This window comes from Amblyomma americanum, chromosome 1 (assembly GCF_052857255.1).
Source record: "Amblyomma americanum isolate KBUSLIRL-KWMA chromosome 1, ASM5285725v1, whole genome shotgun sequence".
In the NCBI taxonomy this organism is placed as follows: Eukaryota; Metazoa; Arthropoda; class Arachnida; order Ixodida; family Ixodidae; genus Amblyomma; species Amblyomma americanum.
In genome coordinates, this window is record NC_135497.1 from 91328841 (window position 1) to 91339633 (window position 10793).

Below are 10793 nucleotides of genomic sequence, written 5' to 3' on the forward strand. Positions count from 1 at the left end.
CGCGGTCCATTCATGTAGCGGCGTTCATAATACTCGAACATATTACCTTAAAAAACGGGTGACGCGACCGCGTTCGTCCAAGTTTAACAAACCCTGGCTTCATGCTCTGACATCGAAGGCCGTGGCTTATAAATTTCGTGTTTCTCACCAAATGATTTTTGGCGTGAGCTTGTTCGCTGTCGCCATCAGCAGCAAAAGGTAACTTTCCAATGCGTTCGACGTGACAATCATTGCTCTTTCGGCAGCGACAACTTTAACTGCACTACATATATATAAGCAAAAGATTACAGCCACTGACCAAGTCAAAGTAATAACAAATTGACGTTTCGGAACCCGTACGGATTCCTTGTTCACAATGAGGCTAAAATGGCAGTGGTCGAAACTTAAATACCCAGAATATGATGTAATGACTGTATGTACACGGGTGGCATCGTCCCTTCCTTCCGGTTCATAGTATCGATGGGCGATAAAAAGATCAGATGAAGCAAAAGCTCAGTGCGCAATTTATAGCCAGTGGACGCACCGGAAAACGTAGTAGCAACAGACGTTTTTAGCATACCGGAGACGTACTAGCGGATACGTATACCGGTTTTCCGGACCGCTCCTGCGCACGCGCAGTCGCTCCCCCTGACCCCAACAATGCCACTGCGCATGCGCAGTAGGGGTCCGGTAAACCGGTATAGTACATCTCCAGTAGTAGGTCTCCGGTATGCTAAAAACATCTAATAGACGTTTTGTAGGGGGCGATAAATTTTCTATGGGCGATAAAAAGATCAGATGAAGCGAAAGCTTGCTGTGCAATTTATAGCCAGTGTACGTACCCGAAAACGTAGTAATAGACGTTTTTAGCATACCGGAGATGTATACCGGTTTACCGGACCCCTCTCGCGCATGCGCAGAGCGTTGGGGTGAGGGGGAGCCACTGCGCATGCGCGGGAGGGGTCCGGTAAACCGGTATACGTATCCGCTAGTACGTCTCCGGTATGCTAAAACTGCGCATGCGCAGGAGGGGTCCGGTAAACCGGTATACTTCTCACGTCTCCGGTATGCTAAAAACGTCTAATACCGGAGACGTATACCGGTTTATCGGACGCCGGCTGCGCAGTGGCTCCCCCTCACACCAACAATGCCACTGCGCATGCGCAGGAGAGGTCCGGTAAACACGTATACGTCTCCGGTATGGTAAAACGACTAATAGGGAGATTTAGCATACCGGAGATGCATACCGGTTTTACGTACGATAACTGTGCATGCGCAGCGGCAAGCGCGTGGCCGGGTAGGACCACTGCGCATGCGCGACAGTCCGCTAGTACATTTCCGGTATTCTAAATCTCTCTAATGACGACTTCATTGACTTCCATGCTGACTTCACTCCTGAGCGAAGGGGCCTCGCTTCAGAGCGCGTCGCCTTGTTGGCAGGAACGTCTGCTCTTGCTGTCGCAGCTTCTGATGTCCGCTGCGTAGTTGATCTGTGCTCTTGATAGAAAACTTTACTGTTGCGCTAACGTTGATTGGGTGTGCAGAACGCGTTTGTAGAGACGCCTCTGCTTTGCTGCGAGCCACGCAGACGGCGAGGCGCGCAGGGACATATTTAGGTACTGCACTCTCCTCATTGGTTGGCAAGGCGTGCAGCTTCGTCTAAAGCCTGCGGAATATTTGTAACCGGTCGTTATCAATAGCCATATCAATTTTTAGAATTTAGAAAACGCGATTACCGTTGGTGCAGTGGCTTGACAAAACTTGGCTTTTTTTACTATAGTTACGTGCACTGGAAAGGTTGTTTTTCCTGCGCATGTATTTTAGCACGATGTACCCAGAGCCACAGCGCCAAGGATAATTGCGTTTTCGAAATTCTAAAAACTGATATGGTTATTACTAACGACCGGCTACAAATCGCTGATGGCAATTAGGCGCTCTATTAGTTGGAAAGTTCATTATTAAAATTAGTCAACCAGCTTACTACTTAAAACGATTCACCGGTTATCTGGTGTCCGCCAACGCTGGTAATACTATGCCACAAAATCCATATCTTTACCCAAAAAAAGCTTACTTTTGAACATTACTTCGTCTTCCCTGAAACACCAGGTATAGTGCTGAGTTCGCGGCTGTGGTTTTTTGTTCTTTTCCGGTTCCCTTTGATTACTTCCGCTGTGGCGTGCCGCAGGTACCACAGGAAAGCTGCGACCTTGTGAGAAGTGATCATATTTATGAAGTTGCGGCTATCTTGGAGAATCCAATCCGTTTGCGCGTCAGGCACCCCGCACGGTCAAACATAAAATATATGCAGCTACAATTATGTGCACCGCTCCGCGGGGTTAATTTTCTTCAACGAGTTTTAATCACTTAAGAGGTCGAATTCGCTATTCTTTTTAGTTTTTTCTTCTCTTATTTAGCCTTGCATTTAATGAGTGCATTGTGTGTCGCGCCTTGGTCCGATGCTTACTGTTGTACCACCTGCCGCATATCGAGCAGGGTCCGCTCCTTTTAATATTGCTTTATCAACAGAATTCGCTGAGCTTTTCTTTTGGAATGTGTAGTTCTGCCCCAAAACCGCCGCGGCCTCGAGTGGGGAGGGCATCAGGCCATCAGGGGGGCCAGATAGGTGCCGTCAGGTGGCCATGAGCCCTTGGCGCGTGGCGACCCATATGGCTCGTCTCACTACCCGGAGTTTTATCTCCTTCAAGGAGCTGAACAACGTGTTCTCCCACTAGTTCGGGGTACGAAAGCTGCAAGTGCTCCGGGGGTTTGTCCCGTTGACATTCATAAAGTATATGAGCTATAGGTGGCTTTTTTTGCGGCCAATCAGTCGCATTTGGGGGCGAATTGTGGGAAAATAATAGAATTAATGTAGGGGTTGGGGAAGGTGGTACTTTAGAGTTGTCACCAGGCTGCTTATTGGGGATTAAGTGAGGGATTTGTCAGGGGACGGGTAGTGAGGCCTATCTTTGCGATAGTATATGGTAATTTCGTGATAAGTGACCATACGCTCCCTTGCCGATCTGAGGAGCGGGCTGGCCACTGCCCGGTCGACGAATCCTCGTGGGCAGTTGTGGGCTGCTTCGTTCCCTGGATGGGACGAGTGCACTTGGACCCAGATAATTCGTTTCTGGCGGGGCTCTAAATTAGTGTTCTTTTGAAGGATTGAGATGGCGGCAGAGTGAACTCTGCCTTTCGCAAAATTTCGAGCGGCTGTTTTGTAGTCGCTGAGAATGCACTCGGCATTGGTTGAGGTAGTGGCTAAGGAGATAGCTGCCTCCTCTGCTTTCTCCGCGCGCCGTACTTTTGGTGGTGCCGTCTGTGAGTGGAAGTTATCGACTATACCGCCAAGGCAAAAGCAGCCTGGTCGAGGTACTCCGCGACATCGACATGGACTTTCTCCTGGAGTGGGACGTATTTTTTGTGTTGTGAACGCGCTCGAGCTTTGCGCCTTGCGGCGTGGTGTTCGAAGCGCATGTTCTTCGGGATGGAACTAATTATGAGATAATGTGTTTTGGGGCTGCGTGTGGAGCTGTGTCCTGTTTGGAGCCCTTGGAGAATGATGCGCCCCGTGGGGGTTTGGGATAAGCGTTCGTGTTGGGCTGTGAGGTGGGCCTCTGCCAGTTCGAGCAACGTGTTATAGACTCCCAGCTGAAATAGTTTCTGCGAGGGTGTGCGTTGAGGGAGGTGAAGGGCTGTTTTGTAGGCCTGCCTGACAGTCTACTTTCTTCCTTTCTGATGGGAGGAGGACAGGGTAGGGTATGGTATAAACGATGCGGCGTAGGACGAAAGCCTGTACCAAGCGTCTGCATGAGGCCCGCTTCTTTCATATGCATGCTGCGAGTTGTTTTAATGTAAAGGTTTTTTTTGCCGTTGTTTTGGATCCGAGTGCCTATCATGCGGAGGGTAGAGACCTCTGGTACTGGGGTGCTATCCACGTATACTAGGAGGGGGGGGGGGTTCGTTTTGGGACGACCCCTAATGACTAGGAATTCGGATTTTTGAGGAGCGCTGGAGAGGCCCACGCTCCTGGCCTAGCGCACAACAGTATCGGCCACAGCCTGCAGGGTCTCCGATCTTCCCGTCGTTGCGGGTCGTGACCCACATGGTGGTGTCGGCGTAGAGGGAGTGGGAGAGGTTGGGGATGGCGGAGAGGGTCTTTGCCATCGGGATTAAAGGGGCTCTCAAAAAGGTGCGGTACCTGGGAATATCCTCTAGCAAGGTTTTTTTAATGCGTTTAGTAGAAGTTGAGTTATCTGTGGTCAAAATTTTAATTTCGGCATCTTTGCGCCTTTTTCTCTCCTTTCCTCACTTTTTGCACGCTCAAAGGTCGGCGCTCCTCGCGCAGGAATCCGAGGGGGGCGGAGCTTCCTGACCTGCCTGAGCTACGCGGCTAATTGGCCGCGGCCATGGTAGCTGTGTGACGCTTGAAGGAATCTAACCAATGGCCATCTCTGAACAGATTTACTTAGGAGCGTGCGCCGGAGGTGGGCGCGAGCTTGAAAAAGTCGCCGAAAAGGAAGTGCCAACTTTCGCGCGCGATTGTGGGTTCTCTACTGTGTGTAGAAATGTATTATTTGGCTCAGGTGTTCATGACGAGAGAGTGTAGTCATTGAGCGAGTTTGTGTACTGTCCTCAGACAGTGTTTCAGAGCCCTCTTAAGGTAACGTTGAAGAGGAAGAGGATCGAGCCCTTCGGGGTGCCTTTGCGGCCCAGGAACAATGTATCGGTGTAGAGAGCGCCAAATTGGAGTTCGGATGTAGCTGTGTATGTGTTTCCCAACATTTAGGCTGGAGAGGGAGGTAATAATAGGCACGTGTTCGTCGTTGTAGAAGGCTTTGGTGAGATCGAGAGCGAGGATGGCTCTCGTTCTCTTAATGTGGGTGCAGTCTAGCACTTTCTTAGAGATGAGTGTGGTGTCTTGGGAGGAGAGCTGTGGGCGGAAGCCTTGCATGGTATTAGGGGGTAGGTTGTTCGTGTCTATGTGGTTTTGTAGGTGGTTAAGATGGTTTATGGTTTATGCGTTTATGGGGGTTTAACGTCCCAAAGCGACTCAGGCTATGAGGGACGCCGTAGTGAAGGGCTCCGGAAATTTCGACCACCTGGGGTTCTTTAACGTGCACTGACATCGCACAGTACATGGGCCTCTAGAATTTCGCCTTCATCGAAATTCATCTGTTGCGGCCGGGATCGAACCCGCGTCTTTCGGGTCAGCAGCCGAGTGCCATAACCACTGAGCCACCGCGGCGGCTTGTAGGTGGTTAAGAACCATATGCTCCATCAGCTTACCTACGCGAGACGTAAGGTGAGATGGAGCTGAGGTTCTCTAGCTAGAGTTTCTTGCCGGGTTTGGGAATGTATGTGTTTTCCGTGCGTTTCCACGACGGGGGGAGTTCCTCGTTTTGCCAGCATTCGTTCCTGTAGTTGGTGAGTACTCAATCGATTTGGTGTCGTGGTAGCGAAGGGTGCGGTTGGTGTTGCCATCCGTCCCCGGGGCTGAGGCAGTACGAAACTTGTGGAGGGCTGCACGCACCTCTGGCTCCGTAATTTCCTCGTCCAGGGCCGTATTGCTGTCCCTTTGTATTTGGGAAGCGGCTTCTGAGGGGACATGTCTATGTATCGAGTGCGGAGTTCCTCTAAGAGTTCCACTTTGGGTAGGGGGTTGGTGTGAAGGATATTGCGTGGGATATCCTTCTGATGGGCCGATTTGCAGCTCTTTGAGTCCAGAAGGTAGCGCAGCAAGTGCCACATGTCCCTTAGCCCCTGTTTGCCGCTCATTTGATCACAAATCTGGCCTCACTCTTGTTTGGAGAGGGACTGTGTAGTTTTCAATTTCTTTAGCTATAGGTTGGCTATCTTATGGCGCAGCGTGTGGTTGTTTTTTGAGTGGGCCACTTTTTTTGGAGGCTTTCGTATGCTTGTCACATGTGGAGTCGGCTATCGACTGAGAAGGTCTCCTTCGAAGAGAGGGTCTACTCTGTGAGGGCTTCAAATTCTTGCTGTAGGTTGGCGGTCCATTCCTCCAGATTGTCGATCGCTGTGGGGGTAGTTTGCTCCCTTAGGGATCTGAAACGATCCCAGTCCATAATGTGAGTGGGCTTGGGTCTGCGTTTTAGTGTGCCTATGTAAATGGAGGTGGATATTATAAAGTTCAGCACGGAGAAGTTCTGGGCCAGTTGGTCCGACATGTTCAATGGTAAAAAGAACCGCGACAGGAGCAGGACGTGGGAAGAGAAGTCTTGTCCACTTCTCTTCCCAAGTCATGTTCCTGTCACGGTTCTTTTTTATATTTGAATATTATAAAATGGTCGCTGCCTAGGTAGACTAAGGTGTTTAGCCATCTGTGGTTGCAGGTGTTTTTGCTTAGTGTAAGGTCTGGGCTAGTGTTGGCTGTGACGCTATTACCATGCGCATAGGCATTTTGGGGTCTGTGTAAAGGGAACCGGGGTAAAGGGTAAGGCCTAGGTTCTGGATGTGGTTCCATAATTGCGTGCCCTTTGAGTTGTTGCGTTTCTAGCCCCAGGCCTAAGAGAAGAGTAGGGAGAGTTTGGCGGTTTTGGCGGGTTTGGTAAGCGCCGCTATAAGGGGTGTGTTGTTTGCTCTGGGGTGGCTATATACATTGAATAAAAGAGAGAGGATCGGCCGCGTTGGAACTGGAGCAGCTTAATTAAGAGACAGTCCAGCTCGGTTCCTCGAGTGGGGGGGGGGGGGTTATGGTGGTGAGGTACCTTTGAAAAAGGATGACTGTGTGAGGTTTATCTATGTTAGGGGGAGGAGTGTTTTTAACCGGGTAATTTAACCTCACAGTGGATCTCTTGTAGGGCTATAATGTCGGGGAAGATCCCTGGGGATTTGGTGTAGAGCTGCACGTTGGCTCACTTATGGCAATAGCCCCTGCAGCTCACTTGCTTGGTGCCATATTAGAGTCTGGCTGAGGTGCGGGGGACAGACGCGGGACGTTGTGGTGCTACCAGAAAGGGAATGGATGGTATGGAAAGCCACGTGTCTACTTTGCTCGCGAGGGCCTGTGTGGCCTCTTTATAGGCCTTAAGGCCGGTCGCGAGGGTGGATTGCGTGGCTTCGAGGGTGCTGATGCATGTGTCCATCGCATTCACGCGTTTGTTAATTTGGCTTGTGAATGTAGCGAAGCGTTCATCTATGCAGGTGTCGACCTCGTCCATAAAGGCGGTCATGCGGTCTTCAATTTTGTTAGTGAAGGTTTGGAAGAGCAGGGTAAGTTTTGTAGCGGGAGCTACACTGAGCTACCAGTCGAGAATTTCGCGGTATATGGGAGAGGCCAGTTGTGCGCATGCGCCCTTACCATGGCAACAGAAGAGGAGCAAAGTGTGGCGTGCGCTTCGCCGTCGCCGCGCGCCCGCTCCACCGTCAAATCCGAGCGTGACGTCACGCGGATGAGCAGTTTTGCGCATGCACCGATACCATGGTAGCCAGAAAGACCTCACAGCTGCGCCGCGTTCTTCGTCGCCGCCTCGCCGCCCGCCGCTCAATCACCCGAACCCCGCGTCGCATGCGCAGCATTGCGTATAAAAGGCGGATATGTAGTGGGCGTCTGTATCACAGCGTTTGACATGCATGCAGAGAAGGAGAGTCCAGCCTCTGCTAAACGGCGGTATATACAAGAGAAGATTAACTCTTCCGATCCTGAGGTTGGCGCCTGGCAGTTGGCTTGAACCAAATAAGAACGCTGGAGTCTGTGTGTACGTGAAACAAGGTATCACCGCTGTCAGACTTATACCTTCGATCGCGGTGAATAATGGTGAAGCCTGTTGTGTTCGGCTTCTGGAAAGCGGCATTATCATCTAAGGAGTCTACGTGGCAGCGGGAACATGTGGCAAGCAGACGATTGACGGGGCTGCCACGTGTATACCAGCCTACGGCACGGTTTCACAGTTGCAATGTGTTTGACTGGGTGATTTCAGCAGGAAACAGGACTCTCTTAGTCAATGTATGAAAGAAAAGTTTGACTTTAATTTAGCTTCGGACCCTCACGTCCAGACTACACAATGGGGAACTACTACAGAGCTTGTATACTAAAGAGGCTCTACCAAATCGAAATACTATATCGACAAAATTGAGACCGCTGCATGTTACTTCACAGATCATCGGGCAGTCTTCGTCTCTGTCAAGCAAAATGAATAAAAGATGTGTATATCTAATGTCTCTCATTGCTAAACATACAGTGACCTCAACAACCTCAGCCAGGGAAACGTACCTCTCGCTACGTATATCCTGGCATAGCCGAGCTAAGCCACTGCCAATTTTTTCTTCAAGAGAGGGTCGAAGATTGTTTGTGTGGAGACTGTCCATCTTTTCATGGAGGGGCGGGGGGGGGAAGTGCAGGATATTGGGAAAGAGTAGCGGTTTTCAGATTGCGGAGGTATGTCTTTGGTCGTGGGAGTATCGGTAACTGTCGTTATCGGGAATCACGGATCGCCGTTGTCACACGGTGATCGGTGGAACGAAGGTGTATTTGCAAATATCGTACAACGCAGTGTCTATAGGCTCCGTGCGCCTGTATAGGTGGCGCCAGCAGCGATCAATCGCCATCGCCGCCTCGCGGCACTCCCCGCGGTAACTGGACGCATGCGTTCGCGTCAGCCCGGCCGCTGAACCACAGATAACAAACATAACAAACGAAGACTGAAAGTTCAGATGCTCGCTCCAAGAACGCCTCCATAAACCACTGCCTGTGACTCAGCGCATTCCTTAGCGTGCAGTGATGCCTAGCGGGGATACCACAACGTCAGTGTGACTGAATATCATGGCGAAAAATTAAAAGCGAAACTACACGCACCATGACGCGGGCACCAACTGCTGTCTTACTGGAGTGACATTCTTTGATAAACGCCGCATTTTACATTTTATACATGGTTATGGGGCTGGAAGTTTTCCGGGAGGGTTCTGCGCGCGCCGCCGCATGATGCTTGACTGAAAGCTTTCCAGCCGCCCCGCGATCGTCTCAGAACGCAGCTTCGCGGGCACCCGCCGAGGCGGCCGGGTGGTCCCGGTAAAGTGGAAGACAAAGCGGCCAACCGCAATCTGGGAGCAGAGAGCGGGTGCTTGCTGCGACATCGCCGCTCGGCCCTCGAGTGGTTCGCTGGAAGGACAGGTGCGTCAATCTCTGCCGCTGGTCCCGGCGGGGCGGCGGTAATCGTCGTCGTCTGGAGCCATGTGCCGGATGCGCGAGGCCTCCTCCGCCGCGGTCTCCGCCCAAGCGAACCAGCGCGAGGCAGGCGCGCGCAACAAACGCGGGTACAGCGGGAAGGGCGAAACCGAAGCGCCCTGCCTCCCCAGCCCCCATCTCTAAGCGCGGACGACCTGCTCTTCCTCCTTTCCTCCCCACCCCCCTCGTTCCCCAGGGACTGTTCAAAGCGCCCACTCGAAAACACACACACGCGCGTGCGCTGAATGCTTACTGTATGTGATATGCTTACATGGTCCGCGCTCACCTCTTCGTTTCTCCGGCGGCCTCCTAATCGGCGCTGAAACTCGAAAAGGCACTGTGAGATGCGCTCACACCAAGTTATATACGGCGTTTCAAAATCTTGATACAAAATTTTCCTTTAAAAGCCCTGAAAGATATGTCGTTGCAGTCGTGCATGTGGATTGTACGGCAAGGCTGGCTAATAATTGTTTACCTTTTAGAGTGCAATTAAAAGACAAGTAAATTAACCTATGGACTTTTTTAAATTTTGTTTTTAAGGCGAAAGATTACATCTCTAAATCGAAATTTTCGAATCGGCAACATGACTTGAGATTTAGAACGTGTAAAGACGTCTTCGAACACTTTAAGTTGGCTTCCCCACGTTGCACATTCACCAAATGGCGTCGCTGCACATGCTGTCGTCACGGAAACAACGGCAAAATCTTCTACGTCACAGAACACGTGAAATGAATAAGTATTTTCCGCATTAAGGATTAGAGCGAAGCGATTCCATCGATGTGCAACGTGGGAAAGCCAACCCAACGAACTTTCAGAAGCATATTTTCTGCGCTCGATATCGCACCACAGTGGCGACTTGCACATTTTAAAAAACTGAGCTCGCATTCGATAGTGACGGCCGTCAATTTCGACATATAATGTTGCGCCCTAAAATGAAAAATGTTATGAAGTCGATTAACGAAATTGAGTTAATTGATCGTCCTTTATTTGCACTTGCGTAAACAACGTCCGCCTTGCCGAACAATCCACCCGCAGAGACTGTACTGTTTCTTTCACGGCTTTTAAAAGAAAGATTTGTACCGAATAAGTTTAATTAGCCGGCATAAGGAAATTATAATCGGAATACTAAGGGGTCGAGCGCAGGTGAAGTTATAGTGGCACCACAGACCAGTGAGAGTTTTTTCAATGTTGTGCTTGCGTCATTCGCTTTAGTTATTAGCTACGATGCATCGGCAGAAAAGAGGAGTACGTTATGCATGCACGTACCCTGGGAGCTCCTTTTTGGAGCTCCTTGCTATGTACTTCTCTTCCACTCTTGTCGAGTTTAACAAGTTTTATATTCAGAAGAAAGGGTTCTGCATAGGTGTTTGTGTAGCCTGTTACGTTTGGAGGCGCCAACATGCCAAGAATATTCAAGCCACTGGGAATCATCAATCGACAGAGGCTTCAAAGGGCCGTCGATGTGGTTGCAGCGCCACGAGTGCAGGTGGTGGCGTCTACAAGGGTCCCCCCCTCCCCTGCTGTTTACGGGGTGAAACGGCCCTCCGCTGTCTGAGAACGGCTTTGGTGAACCTGTCTTTTGTTCTCAACGCCGGACCCACCCGGGACATGTTTCTCCCGGAGGGGACGACGG